At 33.9% G+C, this 21037-nt stretch overlaps 1 protein-coding gene across 6 annotated transcripts in view; it reads right to left on the bottom strand.

Moving 5' to 3' along the window:
• Positions 1-21037, bottom strand: part of LOC118744472 (cilia- and flagella-associated protein 91) — a gene marked incomplete at its 3' end in the record, with an annotated part of 285289 nt that overhangs the window by 212566 nt on the left and 51686 nt on the right. The window contains 1 exon segment of one of the 6 annotated variants that reach the window (XM_036477509.1): positions 5133-5658. 6 annotated transcript variants of the gene reach the window in all.

Genomic DNA, 21037 nt, shown 5'->3' with positions numbered 1-21037 from the left:
CCCTACTTGACCTTCCAATGAGCTCGAACCTGACATGATGGGCTGGGATGGATGACAGACCTCGAATTCGCATTCAGCGCGCCGAATGACATAAGGATATAGGGTTTTGGTTCAATATGCAGATACGTTTTTTTTTTGTAAACCAGTGTAATAATTCTACTTTTTTAACCAAATATTTGTCACAGTAGCTAAAAAGTCTCTGTCACTTTTATCTGTATATAAATATTATTTAACAACAGGCATATACATACAAACATAACAACGTAGGCATAAATAATAAAACAACGAGTCAGATTATTTAAGAAGAAATTCAAAAAAAAAAAATGCTGTTGTCAGGAAAATGCATTTTTCACCCTTCAATAGCTCTTAACATGTTCGTATATTACATAAACACAGATGTACGTACACTTGCGGTCAGCTGATTAAGTCAAGTGACATTTTGACTAGTTTTTGCTACTTTTATTTTGTTTATTTAATGTTTATTTTTTTATAAAAGTTTGGCAGTTTACTTAACCAGCGCCACAAAATTCCATATTTCAAACTTCATACAAAAATTATGAAAATTCAAAAAACTTTAACAATTGCACCCAAAAATTTTAAACTTTTTATTCTTGCTGATGGTGCTTGACATTTTCTCCCATACAAGCGATATATGGAAGAAAATGCACAACACCGTCAGCCAAAAAAAAAAATTACATTTACCTACCAAAATTTAATAAGCTAGAAAACTGAATACCAAACATTTTTCTAAAAATTCTGAATAAAAAGTTTAAAATTTTTGGGTGCAATTGTTAAATTTTGTTGAATTTTCATGATCTTTGTACGAAGTTTTAAATGTGGATTTATGTGGCGCTGCTTAGGTAGATTGCTAAACTTTTTTAAAAAAGTATAAACATTAAATAAACAAAAGAAAAATAGCCAAAACTAGTCAAAATGTCACTTGACTTAATCAGCTGACCACAAGGGTACATATACATATGTGTTCTCGTGCATTTTCTATAATTTATGGTTATTTCACCTACCAATATTTGCACAAAAAGCAACAATGCACTGGTACAGTAAATATTTTCAAAACTTTTTATGTATGTGTTGTACTTACAATTTTATTAAAAAATGACATGCTAGCAAATATATTTTATTGATTTAAGTTAAAATATCACAAATTTCAGGAATAACAGTACAGTAACAAAAAAAATGATGTACAAAAATATGAAACAAGCATACATTGGCATGCATAGAAAAGGTATGCTATGGTGAATATGCCTATAAAATAATATGTATGTATGTATGTATGTACATTTTATACAAAAGTATGTGTGCATTTGCTCTTAGCATTGACATCTGCCATTCAATTTCGAATTAACTGACTGGCAAATAAATAGTTGGATAAGCACCAGTGCTTATCAATATGTCATCAATTCTGATTTGATAAGTTTCATTTTATTGAGAAATGAGAACGACATTTAATTACCTTCAATACATGCCAGTAATACTCATGCACAGGCAAGTGGCTAAAGACAAGTTTTAACGTTTCACGCAAAATTACTGTACATTTTTTGGATCAATTATAATCTCGATATAAACGTAGTTTCTGGTGTTTCCTCACCGAAAACGTACAAATTTAAAAATGTTGTTTGCTTTTCTTAAAAAATATCTAAGCAACTATACATACATACATATTTATTCCAAACTCTGGCAAAATCACGCTCATCAAAAACAGCCGAAGCTATAACTACACCTTAATCAGTACAAAAAGAAAACACACATTAAAAACCCTCACTCGTTTCGTATTTCCACTTAGTACTAGCAAATGTTTTGGTACACGATTTGATTTGACATCCATTCTCAGTAATCAGTGAATGCAACAACTTTCATTTAACGGCGTTAACAGTTGTTACAGTTGCTCGCAATCATGAGTTGCGTTCCCAAACTCGCAAGAAGTTGCAAGAATTTACAGGATTTTACGACAAGGCATTCCCGTACTCGGTTATCTGGCAAAGTAGGGGCAAAATGCGAGAGTAAAATCGGTCCTCTCTTTGTCAGAAGTTGCAAGATTTTACTCCAAGAATTTTTGCTGGTAAAATCTGGTAAAGTGACAAACTATCAGCTGTTCAAATGATTTCAAATTTGAATAAGCAAAAACAAAAGTACATCTGCATTTTCCCCTTGTTAAATATATCCCAGCGAACAAATATCAAGTTTTGTAAGTATTTTTGTTAATTTTCTGGTGTATTTGAGCAATATTTAGAAGATCGCCAAATGATAAAAAAAAAGCTGCTATCTAAACAAAACATGTCATCCACGGTGTATTTGACAGTTTTACCAGCTTTTACCCGAAAAGCGTTCCCGTACTTTTTGGTTTTTCTCTCTTCCTCTGACAGCAATTTAGCTTTTTGACAGTTTTATAGGTTTTACCCAGAAAAGTTGAGTAACGAAACTATGGAATGGGATTCGCTCGAAAATTGAGCCGTCGCACAGTGCCGCCTAAGTGGGCATAAATCGAAATATTCGTTATCTGCAATTTGAAAAATTAATTTTATACCGCCAGGAAGCCACTAAAGTCGACAGATTTTATACTAAGAATTTTAATTAAGCATACCCAGGCATAAATTCTTCACAGAAAAAAATTTCCAAAATATATTCTTTGAAATAAAATGTTGGTTTGACGTTTCTTGTTTCCATATAGATAGTAGAGAATTATAGGAATTAAAATTTTGGAATAAAATTAAACACAGGGTGTCCCTGCGGTGTGAAAAAAAAAAAAAATTTTTTTAAATGAAATTTCAAAAAATGCTAAATTTTAATGGAATGCATAAAAAATATATGTAAAAATTGGTTATTTTTTATTATTTGATTAAATAGCACGGGCTTTTAGCTTTCAAAGGAAGAAATAAAAACCTGCTAATTTTTTGCACTTTCTGAAGTAATGCGTTTTTCGCTAATGCATAAAATTATTTTTTCATTTTTTGTCAGTGCCTTGAGATCTACACGATTCGTTCCATTTTCAAAAATAAAGATTAAAAATCTTAACCTGTGGACAATAGAAGGTTTATTTTTTTTAAGAGTTGCCACCTGTTAAAAAATTAGATTGGTAAAAAAATTAGATTGATTTTTTTTTATAAGTTAAATGACTTATTAAGAGATGAGTATCAATCGTAATGTATATTAACAACATGTAGAGAGTTGCCACCTGTTTAAGAAATCAAATTCCACTTTAATTAAAGGAATTAGGTAATTGAAAGAGATAGTCACCATTAGGGAGTCAGACGAAAGAGGTACAAGAAGGTTTTAGCTTAAAAATATTACGAATAGGGTTGCCACCTGTTTGTAAAGTCGAATTTATTAGTCGAATAATAATTACGTCAAACCATAGGACAACGCCATCGTATTTGCTGTTTAATTACAAATACATACATTGTCAATCAGTGATTTGCTCTGATTACGTTCCCTTTAAATTACTGGACACCTAAATTAACTCAGGAATGTTTTTACCCTCCACTCATTTCTTGCTTAATATGTCAAGTTTGTTTATTTGTCTGATACTCATATTGCTATACATATTTCAGTTACCTTATTCCCTTAATTAAAGTGAATTTGATTTTTTAAACGTGTGGCAACCCTTCTACGTGTCGTTTAGAGGTAAAGTATTTTAAAAACTAGTTCAATTGATACCCATATTGTAATATCTAATTCATTTAACTTATTAAATAGTTTTAATAAAATTTGTAACAGGTGGCAACCCTTTTCAAAAATAAAAAACTTTATTGCACATCTACAGGCCAAGCCGTGTCACTGGACCCCTCACTTTTGAAAATAGAACGAACTATATGTACATACCTATGTAAAAGCCACAAGAACCCAAATTTTCAACTTCCTTTACATTGAAAGTATGAAAGCTATCCAAAAACCAATTGCATTTTTTAATTCAGCGTCCTCAAGTTTACTTAGAAGCGAATTTTAATTTAAATCCGTCCATAATTCTATTTTTGCCCACATTTTATATGGAAGGGAAGCACTGTGCGTCGTAATTGGCCTGAAAAACTGCTACGGAAAACGGGAAACATTTCAGATGTTGCGGGCACTAAAAATCAATCGAAATTTTATGTTTCTTACCATGAAGTTATTCTGGGAGACTATTGGAATAGTCAATCGTGGAAAATATAACAATCCAACTTAGCGCTGCTGGAAGGCAAATGGAGGCCATTTCGAATATCCTGTTTTACAATTTACAATGGGTTATATAATAAATAAATAAACAAAAAGATGTGAAAAATATTAATCAGTATTCATTTTATTGGTCCAATACCATTTACCAAAACATTTTCTAGTACCAATTATATGGCAAGGACTAAAGGTGGGGCTTTGAAAAAAAAATAGATTAACAAAAGAGTCGGTTAAAGTGAATTTATGTACATTTACCATCATTTATTTTTATTCGATTCGCTGAGAAAACAATTGTTTTACTTTTTAATTTTCATTGGAAGGCCGCGAAAAGACATTCTGGAGATCTACTATGTACTACGATTCGAAACTCAATGCTTTTCGAAAGCCGACACGGACTAAATGTCTGATTATGGCAACGTAACGTAGCTTAGATGCTGTCACTTAAAAATTCTCTTTGATGGATGTTGCTTATATTTAGACAGGCGAAATTAACGTAACCTAATTCCAAGTCAAAGTATGTTTCGTTTTGATTTTTGAAGTTCTAAGTTATGTTAAGTTGGGCTTTCATATATCAGATATTTATTAATGGGATCCGTTACATTTTCGGTTACCTTAAAATTATCGCACAGTGTTTACAATGCAAGTTTAACACACCTTAATTGTTGCACTGTTTTACGGATAGTACATAGACATGTATGTATAATGTATGTGCAAATATGTGTAAGGTGCAATGACGCATATAAACTGCAAAACAGAGCTACTTGCTCTGATTTTAGGAATGACATCTGTATGTTTTGATCGAAAATTGTCAGCCCATAAGCACCTGCGAAACATTTCGTAACCAAAACAAAAACAGTAAAATTAAACAAAATACACATTTTGGGCAATTTTTGAAATTCGAAACTTTGCGTTCCCTTTTAACAATTTAATTAAAACTAAAAACAATTCTACAATTCAGTCCCACATACCTGCTGATCACTGCTGCTAAAGTGTAGTCGTCGATTACAACACAGTCAACACCTTAACAGTGACGTGAAAAACGCTGCAAGTCTCAAAGTTTACAATCGATGTATAAATCGAAAGCTGTGCCGTAAGTTTTAAATCGGTTATCACAACAGTGCTAACACACTTTCGAGCTATAAATTCACACGCTAAATTTGCCTTAAGCGCGCTGTGCGATAAAAATGCTCACGATTTATAATACTGAGTTATTCAAATACAACACTGAGCCATCCATATACACATGTACTATGTACCTACATATGTATTTATGTAAGCACGAGTATATATTTATGTATGGCTGCTTAGTTACTTTGTAGTTGTTTTGTTTTGAAATTTCACCAATGTGTAAATTGTGAATTGACGCGCGTACTTCAACACCGAAGAACCATTCGAATTGAACGCTACGGTCGATTTGTAACACTGGCCTATTGCGCTGCTGCCTCCAAGGTACTTCTGTTGTGCGCTAGTTGCGGTTATGTTTTGAATTAGTATTTTCTTTGTGTCCAGGACAAAACGTAAGCAAACCGAACAGGCGTTTGAGCCGACTGGGTTGAGGGAAATTGTGAAACGGTACCACGAAATCACGCAAATGAAACGGTGAATGAGTGAAAAGTGCGAATGAGTGAAAGCTCTAAAGGCGCTCAAAAATACACTGATGCATTTTGTTGGTTGCTGTTGCAAGCAGAGCGTAGTACTCAATGGGGTGGTGGGAAAATTCAGCACCGCGCGAAATGTTTGGATATGAAATTGAGTAAATGAGACAAAACAGTGCGGAAATGGTTCATGGTTGACATGCTAACGTGTCGCCCATAACCTACCAACCTAGAAAAGACATTGTTCGTTTACAATATTGTGACATTAGATTCGTCGTCGTTGCTATCGTTTCTCAGGTGCTTAAAAAGCTCCATTGTATGAGTGTTTCAATTTCACGGTAATGTTGGCACTCAATGGGAAATAAAAAAAAAGGAAACCAAAATTTGGAAAACTGAAGCACATGTTTGACTATTTAAAAGTAAAGCTTGTTGTGAATGCGGAAACAATCAGTTACGATTAAATGCATTAAAGCTTACTTTGTGTAAACTTTTCCTTTGAAAATTAGTTAGGGGGTGTTCTGAAAACTGAAGATAATGCATTTTCTAAGATAAGTGCCCTCCATTTTCGACCAAACACGTTTTTGCAAAAAAATTTTACAACTCGTGAGATTCGCTCATATACGAACTTCCTTCAAGGGGCATCTTTCAATATAAGTATAAGCACATTGCTATAAATAGGATGTTCCTTAAAAAAATTGTATTTGTTTGCATATAAAACGTTTTAACGCTTTGATAACCTAATCCCTCCCGAAAGCCTTTTTCTATCCTGAGTGATGGTTGCGCCAACTGCGGAAAAAAAGCGCTCCGACTTTCTCGCTTCTTCGCTGCAAGGATCTTAACACCCTCTCCAACGAAATCTACGGCGACCCTCTTCACCACCTGAACGAAGGAAGTAAGGCTTCAATTCCGACAGTGAACAACCCTTAAATTTTAGGGGTCTCCTTTTATAACTTGCTCTCCTTCTCCGCACACACAACCGCAGTTGTCAACAAAGTACAGAGCCGCAGCAAGGTCCTCAAGTCGCTAGCCGGCAGTAAGTGGGGCAAAGCCAAATAAACGTTGCTGGTAACATACAAGGCAAATGCATGGCTGGTTCTAAACCATGCTTCGCCTTTTTGGTCGCCCGGGACTAGTTGGATACAGTGGACGAAGCTAGAGACTTGTCAGAGGAGGAGCCTCCGCCTACGTCAGGAGGCACCTATTCGTTTACAAGGACGCGGAACATTCATAGGGAGTCGATCACCTCCTACCAATTACTACCTGTGTCAGACATGGATCTTCAACTGCAAAGAGATATCCTGGCCCAGTTACGGCCTGGATACTGTAGCCGCCTCAGCAGTTACCTGGCCATACTCGACCCCAATATCTCCAGTCAGTGCGCCAAAAAATTTTATCTCTTTTAGTACCGTTTTTACAGTGACGAGTTAACTCTTATTCGACAGTTAACTATAGGTTTTCAGTACAAAAATTTTTTGGTGCACAATAGAGGGCTGCATGAATTCATTCAAGCTTCTAGCCAAACAAAGTACATTAGATTTAAATATTTTACTTCACATACAAAACACTCAGCGTTTCGAATTTTGTAAGTTATGAATATACATTTTGTTTTAAATTTTCTACCTTCAAATGGAAGAATGTGAATGAACGAATGAATGGAAAACATTCAATCATTCAAACTCATTTCGGTTAAAGATTTTTCTACGAACAAATTTGTTCGTATTGTAATAGGAGCGCAGCAATACATACATACATACATATATATGTTTGTACATATGTGCACAGAAACAATATTTTTAGATATTCATAAAAAAAATTGCCATTTATTTCAATTCAATTTATTTTCACTTTGTTTGAATATTGTAATGTCGACACATATATCACAACAGGTATTGACTCAAATTCAAAAAAATTTAAAGCCAAAATCATTCATTCGTTTTGTATATTAAAAATTCTTAAGCTGTTTTGAATGAATTCATGCAGCCCTCTAATACATATGTACATGGTATGTATAAAAAATGTATTATATTGTATGTATTATACAGGCCAACAGAAATAGGGAAAATTTTGTTTCCTAAAATGTTAAAGCTGTTTTTGATAGACTTTTTTGTGCTGATTACGAATCTGTAAGTGTAAAGTTTCCATCAGCTTTAGATTTTGCGAAAAACGTGGTCAAAGTATAAACAAATTGCTTTTTTGCAATATTTTATAAGCCCTAGCAAAAAACAAAAGGCGATAAAACCTTCCACTTGGGCTTAGATTAAAGCTAGAACTCTCGAAAACTATCCCTGGAAATACCATTCGTGCACCTTGACTTGATGGTAACTTATAGTCATTTTTTGAATAGCAAAAAATAATTTTGGCCAAGTTTGAGTACCTCACGCAAATCTGTTAACCTTCTCAATTACATCGGCAACCTAGTTTCTTTACCTCTATACTCTTGCCACCAGCAGAGTTACCCACCCGGGCACAGAGCGTTTCGCCGCCCCTGGTGAAGAGAATGTAAGTAACGCAAGCTCTCGGAATGTTCTTACAAAATATAACTCCTCAGAGTGAGAGCTCTGTTTTTCAAAACTTGCAGGTGTGTCATCACAATATTTTAATAAATAGAAAAAAAAAGAAAATATATTATTTTTATTTTTTCCACTCCGATTTTGGGGTTGGAATCTTCACATTTTTTTCCGAGCTTTAGGAAAATGTTAGAAATGTAGCAGAAACCAGTCAAATTTTGAAAGGGGTCTATGATAAAAATAAGTTTGTGAACCTCTGATTTACACTAACACATTGCCAATGCTAATTCCCTTACTGAATGCCGTGCGTCTCTATTCGGGATACCCCAATTTTGTAGAATCAAACCTGTAACAGAAAATGCACTTCTGTGCTATTCAGTTTCCTTGTTGTAGTTGCAAGGATCACGTTTGGAAGAGCTCTCACAGGTGGAAATAGTACCATCGGTAAAGCTCATATCATCGAAAGAGATTAGTATTTCATTTCGTATCACAGCGCTAATATTCTTGGTAATGTGTGATGACGATTCCGCTCTTTTGTCGTTTCCACCTAAACTAAGAATTTTTACTTTGCAAACAGTTTTTACAAAAGTTCTTATAAAGCGCCGCGAAGCAAGCGGGCATTGGCTAGTTTAACATAAAAGCTCGCTTTTCATCGATTTATTCACTAAAATAAGAGGTAGTACCAGTTAACCGTGGAACCACGATGCTGTATTTACATTCTACTCAATATAGACGTTGTAAAAAATCCTGCTTAATTATTAGTAATCATTCTTGCCTATTTGTTCTTCTGTGAGTTTTAACTTTGCGCTTCGCTTATGCTTACAAGCCGTTAAGCTGCTTTTACGAAGCTCAAGCCATTTCATATACTATATACATACATATATACAAATTTCAGACAGATTTATACTCCTTTTTTAGTGGGTGATTGTTGGTGGTCCTTAGCTAACAGACTCACTTCTGACGGTGAGCTTCCCTAATGTCTCTCAAAATAGCAGAAGCTTTAAATACGAGTATAAGCTTACTATAAATACATACATACATACCTGCACATTGCAAACATTATTAAATAAATTTCAAATAGACCAGTTATTGAGTATTTACCTGCAAAAAAAAGAAATGATTAAAATTAAAAATTTTATTTTTAAATAATTTGCATAGTGCATAATAGATGTTCGTAACAATTAACTCAATGAAGTTAACATGTAGAGTAGAGCTTTATAATTGACTCAACTGAACATAATAAGGATTAAGGTAAGAAAATTTAATAACACTAAAACGCCAATCATTACATGAAAGAGATGACAGAAAGAGTGTAAACACTTTCGAAGAGCGAAAAAGCTGTTATGCTTTTGGGTGAATGAAAGATAGTGAAAAAATGTGAATGAGTAAGTCTCTGCTAACAATAACAGCATTCCACTAGACTAGGAACACGAATAAACTTTAAATTTCCCTTTGGCAACACTGCGACGGCTGTTAGAAAGTATAACGGAAATCGCAAAGAAGAAGAAAGAGCTTATTTTCCAGTATGGTTTGTTAATTTTGAAAAACAATTCAACATGCAAAATTAATTGATAATAATAAATTTAAAGTATTTATTTTAGAATTGGTACATCGCAAATAAATATAACTTGACGATATTTTAGGGAAGAAACGTGCAAACGCTAAAACTATGCAGCTTGAAGAGAATCTTTTATAGTTTAAACTTTTCTAAAAATCACACCAATACGATTGAAAACGACACCCAGAGATTATAATATGTATTGTGAAGTCGGTCATATACATCAATATGTATGTATTTTGATATGTATGTATTTATACTTAGTTAGTATTTACGTATGAACTTCGAGATAGTTTTGTAAGTATGTGAATGCATGAGTATCTATGCATGTCCTTGTATATGGTAAGTATGTATGTTAGCAATGGCATGCTTCAAATTCAAGATTATATGTATGTAGAATGTTAGCTAAAAATTTTAATTTTAACAGCTAAGCCCACATATTTAATACAACAAAATGTTAGTACTCGTATGCAATGTGAAAATATTTATGTATTTAATCTGAATTTTCAACTCTCACCACACACACCGATTTGTGTAGTTGCTTTTTTGGTAGGTAGCTAAAACGAATTAACATCGAACTTAAAGTCGAGATCCAGATTTCTTAGCGGATTTCGTTGTATCTTCTTGCTGCCATGATGATGATGGCCAGGTGGAATGCGATAAGTTACCTCAAAGTCGTCTGTGAAGAGTCATCAGTTTTATGCCAGCAATTGTTAACATAACGCACACATGCATATAGACATGTATGTTTATATAATACATTTACGATTATTGTACGCAAGTGTTGTCACAGTTGGTGTTGTTGTGCACACATGTACGAACGAAACGTAGCAACGAAATTGTACACAATTATGTTATTTTTTGGTTTGGTTTTGGAAAGGAAAGAAGAAATATGGAAAACATAAAAAAAATTATTAGGAATAAATCACATTACAATTACACATAACAAGCGGAAATCATATTTTTTAAGTTCAAAAATTAGAAAGGAAATAAACTTTAGCACCAGTTGAAAGCTTCCTTTAAGCAAGTGACCAGCAGCGAAAAGCTTTCATCAGCTGTTAAAGTAACATTCGATTACAGTAGCATACTTTTAAGCGGAGCGAAAAACTAAACAGCAGCGAATTTTATCTCTTAGAAACCATTTTGTCTACTCTTGTCATATTTATGTATGTATGTAAATCATAGTCTCGCCCCTATACAAAATATATAGAAAGCTTAAAAGAGCTTTGCGCGCGGGCAAGGCAGTGCGTATCAGTGGTGTACATGTATAGATACAAAAATGTACTCTTAGGCCCAGATTAAGTAAACTGAGTTTAAATTGAACAGCTGGCTGACATTTAATTGGCTGATCTTAGTTTAAACGAGCCGGATCGGGCGTTTAAACTTAGTTTAAACCACGGCCGTGCACTGAAAAACTGGCCCTTAGCTTATATTTAATGAAATATGTTGGTATTCAATTTCTTAACCCTTGTACATCGCAGCGCATTTTGAGGGAAGAAACACCCAGCACAAACACGGCGGTGCAACACATTACACTATCATCCGCTTGACTGGGCATGAGAAGTTGTATATACATTGTACATACATACATACGTACATACCGTGAGTAACTTTTATATTCGGGTTTCTTTATTATTATGAATTTTATACCTACTAAACTAGCAGAACCGGCGAACTTCGTCCCGCCATTCAGGAAATGTTACATTTTTCGACTAAAACTTGTTTTTGGTCGAAAATGGTGGCACACTTATTTTAGACAATGCATTAATGCATTATCTTCAGTTTTGCATAAAGAACTAGAATCCATCGCGAAATTGAATTTGAATGAAAACTTGAAAAAAGATACATATACTAAAAAGTCAAAATAGCAACTCGTGCTCATATACATAATCGTAGTTGTGTATGCAACGTATACGCCCCGTAGCATTATACACAGTCATATAATATGTTTACTCGCACGCCTTAACTTAAATGTCTTCTTATTAAAAATAATTGAATATTGGCGTGAAATGTTTTTTCTACAGTATTCCTAACGAATATATGTATGTATGTATGTGGATATTAATTTCCTCATGCATATAAAATTTCAGAATGAATTTCGAGTGTGCCAATAAAAATTGTCACATAGGAAATTCTGCTTCGCAAACCATGATTCAATAATAAACATTTTTCTCGCTCCCACACATAAAATCGGCTCCTTTACTTGTGCAGAATGTTGTTCACTCTACAGTATCTAGTTATATTAGTAGTACAACCAAAAATTCTTCATACTAAATATTCGTTGGCATCCCTTCGTTTGCGTAATTTTCTGGAACAAGTATAGAATAGCGACCGTTTAGCTATAAAATAACCAAAAGTGCCGATTGATAGAACTTTTTACGCTGATTTCAACGATACCAAATTTATTTGGCGCAGGTAAAAAACAAAGAAGAGGTTTATTTGCTTTGTTTATTTATATGTTTTATTATCACTTAGTTCTTAAAACCCAAAAGTAGATCATGATAAAATATGTATATCGAATTAAAGATAATCGCGTGTACTTTCTAAATAATATAAATTTCCTTATTATTAATCATGCAGTTTTTCCAAAAAAAGGTTATTTCATGAAAAAAATAACATTTGTTCGTTTTTTAGTGGTTTTGGTTTAAATATATAAAAAACAATTTCAATTATGTACATCAGCTGAAAGATAAATTGATTATTTTTATGGTGAAGTTATTAGTTTTTTAATCGGTTATGTGGTTCATTAAGATATTAATATTAAAAAAAAAATCAAAAAATTTAACATTAACCGTCTTTATATTTTACTTGCGTTAAATAATTTTGGCATGGTTGAAATGAGCGTAAAAAGTTCTATTGATCTGCATTTTTCGTTTTTGCATAGCTGAACGGTCGGTATTCTAGATTCGTTCCAGGAAATGACGAATAACTTAAATTAAAAATCTATATTTTTACGTACTGTTTAGTATTTCCATTAAAAAATCAAATATATTGCAAATTCACATAGAATTAATAATACACATTTTACTTCTAATTGTATAGTTTGCGCACTGTTTTAGTACCTTTCTACTACCGTTTTCGCAATCGAATCACATTCTTCCCCTTACTCCTACTTTCAAAATACAAATCTAGATAAAGGAGTGTCAGATTTGAGCTGTCACAAATTACATAACCTTGTGTTATCGAATCATGTTCGCAAACCATCGTCATCTTATGATCAATAAAATTTTTTTTTTTAATTTACACTAGTTTCATTACCCCCTAGATTGGTTCGTTTTGCCAAGGAAAACATTTTCATCGATTAATGTTGACTTTTTGAGGTATCTTAAACGTTTAAAGAGAAAAAATCGTTAGATATCAAAAATTAGAAAATAGCTGCGATGGATATTCAGCATGCTGCCATTTTTTTTATTTGGTGGCCACCGGGAAGAGGTCAAAATTTTCAGGTGATTCTATCCAACTGCTGCGTGTGATACAGAAAAATAAAGTTGTCCGAAGATAAAATGGGCAGGATATAGCTTTAAAATAGATATGTAAATATGGTGAGTGTGACACATATAGGAGGAACTAGTAAAACCTTTCTTGGGCTTATCGAAAGGGGCATGTTGGCGTAGGTCCTACGGGCACAGTAGTGTATCGGCAACTCTACCCAGGCGGATTGGCCACATCATGCCAGACCTGCACTTTGTGACGAATTTCGAAGTTACTAAAGAGTTCGAAGGCTGACGAGCGCTGACTCGTTGAATGCTTATGCGGACGGGTAGAAGATGGACAGCCGGTAGGCGCTGCAGTTATCTGCACGGAACTGGACCAATGCAGCTATTGAGGCAGAAATTCTATATCTACAGTCAGGTTACGATAAAGGCGCTACCATTTCACAGCACTTTCTCAAGTATGTAGCAGAGTGCAGGGTAGCTTTAGATGTGCTACACACGTGCGCAAACGTGCACATGCACTGGGTTTCGGGGTACACGTGTGTCAGGGAAATAAGGAGGGCGACAGGCTTTATAAAGAAGGCGCTTTCTCGAAATCTGCGCCGATGGATGATTACCGATTTCCCTGCAAGCGATTAAACTTGAGCTCGACTTGTGCATAATCTGGTAGGCGCAGGAGATGCGGACCAAAACACAAAGTAGTAAAGTATCTACGGTTATGTGCAGAGTGTATGATATCAAGCTCACGAAGTTTCTTGGATAACACAGAAACGAGGTTTGCTAGACTACTTGTTGGTGTACTAACACCACATTACCTGTTGGCTTCGGAAACATTTAAACAGCCTCCGACCAATGATAAGATCTGTAGGCGGTAGCTGAAAGAAAGAAGAGATAGTGAAACATATCGTTTGTGTATGCCCTGCCATTATCAGATTACCGATTGGTCTCCTAGGAACAGACCTGCCTATTCTGGAAGCCATTGCTGAAATGAACTACAACAAATTGTTCCAGTTTGCCAAGAGGACTTCGATGGTCTTCAACCATATTCCCGGTAGCTGTTTATCTGGTAACGCTATTGACCTCAATGGTCTCGGGGGAGCCATAGAGTTGGTAAACATCTTAACCTAAGTACTACTTATACCTAACCTATTTAAGTAAAAGCCTTTAAAATTTTAAAGTCACCAGCTACATTTGATAATTTACTACGTACTTGCTGGCAGCATAACCGGCAGGAAATGAAGATTATTAACCCAATCATTATCAGCCTATTAAATGTTTGAAGTGATTCATGTTCTTAAAAGCAGTTAAATATCAGAAATTTTAAACCAAATGCCCCAAAAGACCTTTGGGATTCTCTAATACCCATACCTTTCGCACTCACTTCCGCATTACGCTTCAGTTTGGCAAAAGGACCGAAATGTCAAGCGAACGTGTTTACACGAGTGATTTGTGTACCGGAGCCGCGAGCAAATGCATTTCGTTATACGTATATATGCATATAAGCACGTTTGTTTGCTTGTGTGAGTGCTACCAGGAGAAAGCACATAAAGATACTACCAGACAAATCCAAAGCAAATATTTCGGCGTCTTTTGCTTGCCGTTGCTGTCCGAAAGCATGTAAGCTTTAAGCAAATATACATAGATACGCGCCAGCAAACACACTGTACATCCGGGGTTCCCAAACTTTTTTCACCTCGGCACCCTTGTTGTGCTAAAAAAATTTCGCGGCACCCCTACTATTCAAATGTCTATGAAAACAAGAAAACATAATCTTTATGCTCCTTTAGCTTTAATGTGAGGACGGAAATTGTTTTGATGATTTCATTATTTCCTTTAAGTTTATTGGGAGCTTCGACAATTTTACCCTTTTTTTTTAACCGACTTCACAATTCGTCGGAATATTTTTTTATTATTTTTTTCTATGTATGTTACCGCATAACTTTGGACCATGTTAACCGATTACTATAATTCTTTTTTAAAGGAAAGGTATTACCTGGCAGGTGATCTAATTTAATTTAAATCCGATCATTGGATCATGAATAGATTAACGATAATCTTAAATTCTTAGATGGGAATTGAAATCGGTTTTGTTTTTTTTTTTTATTTAAAAATTACTTGTTTATGTAAGCATTTGTGGAAAATGCAGTCTCACATAGAATTGTAAAAGTAGGGCCCCTATTATGAATTGCATTCGACTGTGTCGAAAGTGCTGATCTAAGGAATTTTCATTTGGTAATATGACGGTCATTCGATGAATAATAGCACTATTGTGAATTTCGCTCGGTTAGGTTGTTTACAATAGTATATTTTTCACCGCTGAGAAGCTTTGTTTATAAAATCGAGCAAACTAAGTAGTGTGCTTATACATATGTATGTAAATTTGGGTAAGTTGTGCAAAATGAAATAAAAAAGAAAGCTAGTTTATAAAAACGTGGTAAAAATTAGTACAACGGAGTTCTGGTTCAACGATTCGTCAGAGGATGAGAGCTTGGGTTTTAAATCTAGTGGCGGCATCTTCCTAGTCGCCAGGGAATACCGACGGATCATACAGTGACTTCTCGTGGCCTCTTGCTTCGTAGACATCGCTCCTTTCGTTTTTCCAACCACCGCAAATATCCGCACACTTGCTCCATTTCAAACCATTGTTCTGTACAAATTTGTCGATAGCTTTAAAAATTTCGTCGCTAGTAGCTTAAGTCTCAGGTACTTGGTTCTTCTTCGATTTGCATTGCGAATGGGTACCTTACTAACACCAGAATACTGCCTCTAAAATCGTGTTGATTCGCTCTAGGACAGTGTGATTGTGAAATTCCAAAGAATAAGTAATATGTACACGTACGCAAAGCTGCTGCGCTTGTTACGAGAACAGCTCAGCCAGCAAAAAATCAGAAAGTTAATCCGAAAACGGGAAGAAAAGTGGATTAGATCTACAAAAATACTGAAAGTGGTTGTGAAAAGGGTACGTTTTCGGCTATTTTTCTGAAAATTTCCTGATTAAATTTTACGTTGACAAAACGTAGTGGGGAACTACGCTTAAGAGCGAAATATCCCTGTGCTGCAAGCTATTGTACTATTGTGTATGGGTTGTGACGAGCCGCTGAAGGTAATTTTAATAAAAATCAAAATTTTTGAATTTCTGGCCGCAAGACCCAGGTTGCCGCGGCACCCACTTTGGGAAAGCCTGCTGTACATAATCAGTATTGCAAATATAGATACATAAGTACATATGTACCGATGGGTGCCGGTGCCGCCATCAGGTAGAAGCAGAATACAGCTTTTTTAAGCCATTCGCCTTTGAGTGTTGTTTGTCGCTGAATAAAAAGTGTGACTATTTCCAGGGCAAAGTCAAAAACGGTTTTAAGGGACAAATGGATATATAACAAAGCCAAAAACAACAAAAGAAAAAATCAACAAAAAATAATGTCATTAAACAAAGATTTACTTTCACACAAACGCCCGAAGCGGAAAGGACCAAATGGATGCGATGGAAAAATAAAATATCGGAGTAGTGTAAAAATTAGAGCAGAACCATTTCAGTGACTTTGCGCGAACGCTAACAGTTAAATGAAACTGACGCAAGGAAGCTGACCAAACGAACACGAAATATTAAGAGAATGTGATAATTGGACTACAACGACAAAGTTTATGAATTACATAAACCTTTATTTACAATCAAAGCGTAACTTTATTAAAATAATATTATAAAGGAGTCGACTTAAGTTGTTGTTGAGATTGTTGGCCTTAAAAAACGCGTGTTTGCAATTATATCGAAGAGGCTTCTTTCAAAAATTAAATTATCAACATATTCGTGTCGTTCGACCCCATTTAAAGAGGTACATTTTGTTTGTAAACTTTTGTTATGTAGTAGTTATAACCCAAAAAGCCACTCTTGATATACATATCGTCCCCTCAATATAACAATAGCGTATAATTTTTTTTGGGTTTTGAGAAAATCGAGTTTAAAGTTTTTGTTTTTTTTTGTTTGAAGGAAATTTTTGAACAAGAAATTATACACCATTTTTTCCAATGACATTTTGACCCACTTTGTGGAAGTAGAATTTGACGAAATTTTGACCAGACATAGAATCAATGATGGAGATTCTAAATATGCAATAAAAAAATAATGGCGTATGAGCACATACGCTATTGTTATATTGAGGGGACGATATGTAAACATAACCCATGGTACAATTATTACAGGTATTCTCTTCCCCGAGAGTTTTGCTTCACATCGATATTCGTGCTACCTTATTTTCATTTTGACACATTTCAATGTTGATTCTTTTACTTTTTGTTGGCTCTGGTTTTTGTTTTCGCTAAATAAAATTTTTATAATATTTCAAAACAAGACAAAAATTGTTTGAAAAAAGTGTGCGATAAAAATTTTTTAATTTGTATAGATACTTACTAATCAAATGTTTTTTTTTTGGCTTTTGCAAATTAATTCAATTCTCTGCAAGAAGGGTTATTTAAAAAAAAGACGTATACATACATATATATGTATATGGTATATGATGTATGAAAATATCCTGTTTCTCTTGCGGTAAACCTTTAGGTATGGGCAACAATAATGTTTTTCAAATAAGTCAGATCGGAATAAATATGCGCTCTCTGGGAAGACAATACCTGTAATTATTGTACCATGCATTTAACACACATTTTAACAGAAAAAAATCTGTTAATATTCGTACACAAATTTTAAATCCAATTTTTTTTCTATATTCTATTTTACTTCTATATAATAATAAATGTAATCTTTGAAATAAATTCATTGTATTAGTATTGTATTATAAAAAATTTGTAATTGAATTCCACGTAGGCTTGCCAACTGTTTTCCTTTCGGGAGGATAGTCCTCCTGTACCCCGAAATCTCCACAAAAGCCAAATAATCTTTTTTACAATTTGTTTACATTATTAATCGTTTGGATATGAACATTAAGTAATTTCAAAAATAAAAGATTACGAAGAGAAATATGAAATTTTCCTTAGCTGGTAATTAGAATATGAAGAGTGTTTGATAACGAAAATTTCCAAATTGCCTTTAAATTCCGGATTTTGTACTTTCAATGAAGTTAAAGAATTTGTAAACGTTCTTAACTTAAGAGACATCTTAGATAACCCAAACATAGAAAAATTCCTTAATTTATGTGACAAATATATGCAAATTTTTTTAATTTTTGTCTAGCGGTAAAAATGTAAAGAAAATAATATCCTACCTCTTTTGCATTCCGTGCATTGGTTTCGTAAGCGAGTTAATAATAAAATTAAATGTGCGATAGAACTGTGTAGTTTATAAATATTATTAAAAATAACAATAAATCGATTTAAGCGGCAAAAAGCACAAAACTATCAATTTATTAAAATGCATAAAAGGCCTTTTCCGTTAATTTTTCGACAAATGAAATGAATGTTGTGTCCTCCTGAAGCAAAGATGTCTTCATACAAACTCCTACTTAGAAATTATTTTGCCCTATTTCGGCGTTTTAAAAGTTGGCAAGCCTAATCCAACCCGTCACTGAATTGTAACTTCTTGTTCATCTTACGCGTATTATCTAAGCAAATATTCTTCTGCATAATAATGATCTAAATCTGAAACTCAATCTCGATATTAATCTTAATCTTAATATTAATATCAATTTTAATCTTAACCTTAACCTTATTCTTTATTTGAATCTAATCTTAAGCTTAGCCTTAATCTTAAGCTTAATATTAATCTTAATATTAATTTTAATTTTAACCCTAACGTTTATCTTAATTTTAAGGTGAATCTTAATCTTAACCTTAATCTATATTTCAATCTTAATCTTCCCCTTAAGCTCAGTATTAATCTTAATCTTAATTTTAATCTCAATCATAATTTTCAATGTCAATGTCATTTTTCGTTCGAATTGAAGATGGCACAACGCTGAAACCGGTTTGTCTCCAAACCAAATTTGAGAAGGGATAACGGAAAATCGTTCCAAAATACATCTAATTAATAATATTTTCTTAATAATAATCCTCACCTTATAATATTAATCTTTACCTTAATCTAAATCGTGCCCAACCACCCCTCCATCTTCTCCCTTCTTGTTTAGTTTTTTCTCAACCCAACCTAGCACAATGAAGTTTCAGCTCAAATGTTACTCATACGCCACGTACTATTTATACCTGTCAGAGTTACACAAGAGTTCAACATGAAAAGAGCACACGGTGGAGCATTTTATCAATTTAGTTGGCCAAAATAAAAATAAAAATTATTTAATTTTGATAAAAAGTGTTATATTAAATAATTATATTTGACAATAAATTCAATGTTTATTAATTATGATCGGCATACATGGAAAAACGTTCAGCTGAAACCAACACTCCTTGAGTCTCTTTTGACATCAGAAGTGACCTGTTTCATGTAAGTGGTCTCATTTCCGTCAAAATTGCAGGAACTTCTTGACTATTTTCTTGCGAAATTGTCGCGGTACAGACGAAAATGTGTATTCCTTGCCTCACTGGCTTCCCCTGATAATTGGCCAATTGGTAGCAAAACCTTTTCGATAGATTAGCCATCTACGCTTAAATTCTCACATTCTATGTGAATTTCGCCTTCTTCATCATTGTATTAGTTTAGTAAATAATTATGCATAAATTCTAAGTTTCTTCAAAATTTTTAAAACTTAACTGCAGTATTATATTATTCTTATTGTTCTAATTAACTGAGAACGAGTAAATACCACCATTTCTAATGAATCTCGAAGAAATAAAATAACACGAAATATAAATAGTTACTTAATTACAGTTGCCAAGCTAATAATCAATAAGGTCTCACAAATGGTATAAAAACCTATAAAATCGCGGCTTTCCGCAGCGATTTTCTTTTTATGTTTATCTAATCTAACCATTATCTACGTAGCATTGAAGAGAAGCACCCAGAAGTATAAGAAAGCCATTACAATATCAAATGTAGCATAACTCCGTTTAAACATATCATATAAGGAAGTTAAATCTGCCGATTCAAAATCACCCTATTTTTGAGTTGAGATGTGGCGTTTTTGAACCGAATTCTGAGATAGGGTGTTCATTTAAAATTTTCTGAGATAGGGCGATTTGGAACTGGATGCGGACGTTTGTCGATCTTCAACTCAGGTGTCGATATGTAAGTAACTGAAATCTTTGGAAATTTTAGCTTATTGCGTAATATTGACTCGAGATCGACTTCTTTCTTTGGTCATCGTTTCTCCATCGAAATTAAATAAAAGTAAATTATGCAGAAAAGAAGAAAATGCTCTTTAAATGCGTACCGATTCAAACTCCGAGCAGTTTCGGAGTAACTAAAAAAAAAAACAGAAAAGTTATCCAAAACATCAAGCAAAGTCACAAATAATAAGAATACGTTAAAGCCAGAAAAATCAGTAAAGTTCTAGTAAACGTTTCGTTAAATCCCAAAAGGGACCAAAAAGCTTAGCATTCTTAAACAAAAAAATCGAAAATTCACACTCTCTTGTGGAACTCGGTAAAAACTCTCCCATATAACGGCTGCAATGCTGAAAATATAACTAGAGCCGGATGGCATCAAGATAGTAACTAGATGTTTTTGTGGTCAAGGTATAATGGCAACCCTTTTTAAATCAAAAATTTTTGCAATACTTTAAGTAAGCAGCGGACTAAAAAATTGCTATTAATTGTGGCGTTGGCCCAAATTAGGATATGCAGTGACAGCCAAGTTTTCTAAATGTCTTGGCAATTGCTCATACAAATCGCATCTTCTTCAAAAGAGCCACAACTCAAAATATGGCATTTCTGAAA

Source organism: Rhagoletis pomonella, unplaced genomic scaffold (genome assembly GCF_013731165.1).
Source record: "Rhagoletis pomonella isolate Grant_MI unplaced genomic scaffold, Rhpom_1.0 Rhpom_scaffold_00008, whole genome shotgun sequence".
Lineage (NCBI taxonomy): Eukaryota > Metazoa > Arthropoda > Insecta > Diptera > Tephritidae > Rhagoletis > Rhagoletis pomonella.
This window is presented reverse-complemented; position numbering and strand designations above follow the sequence as displayed.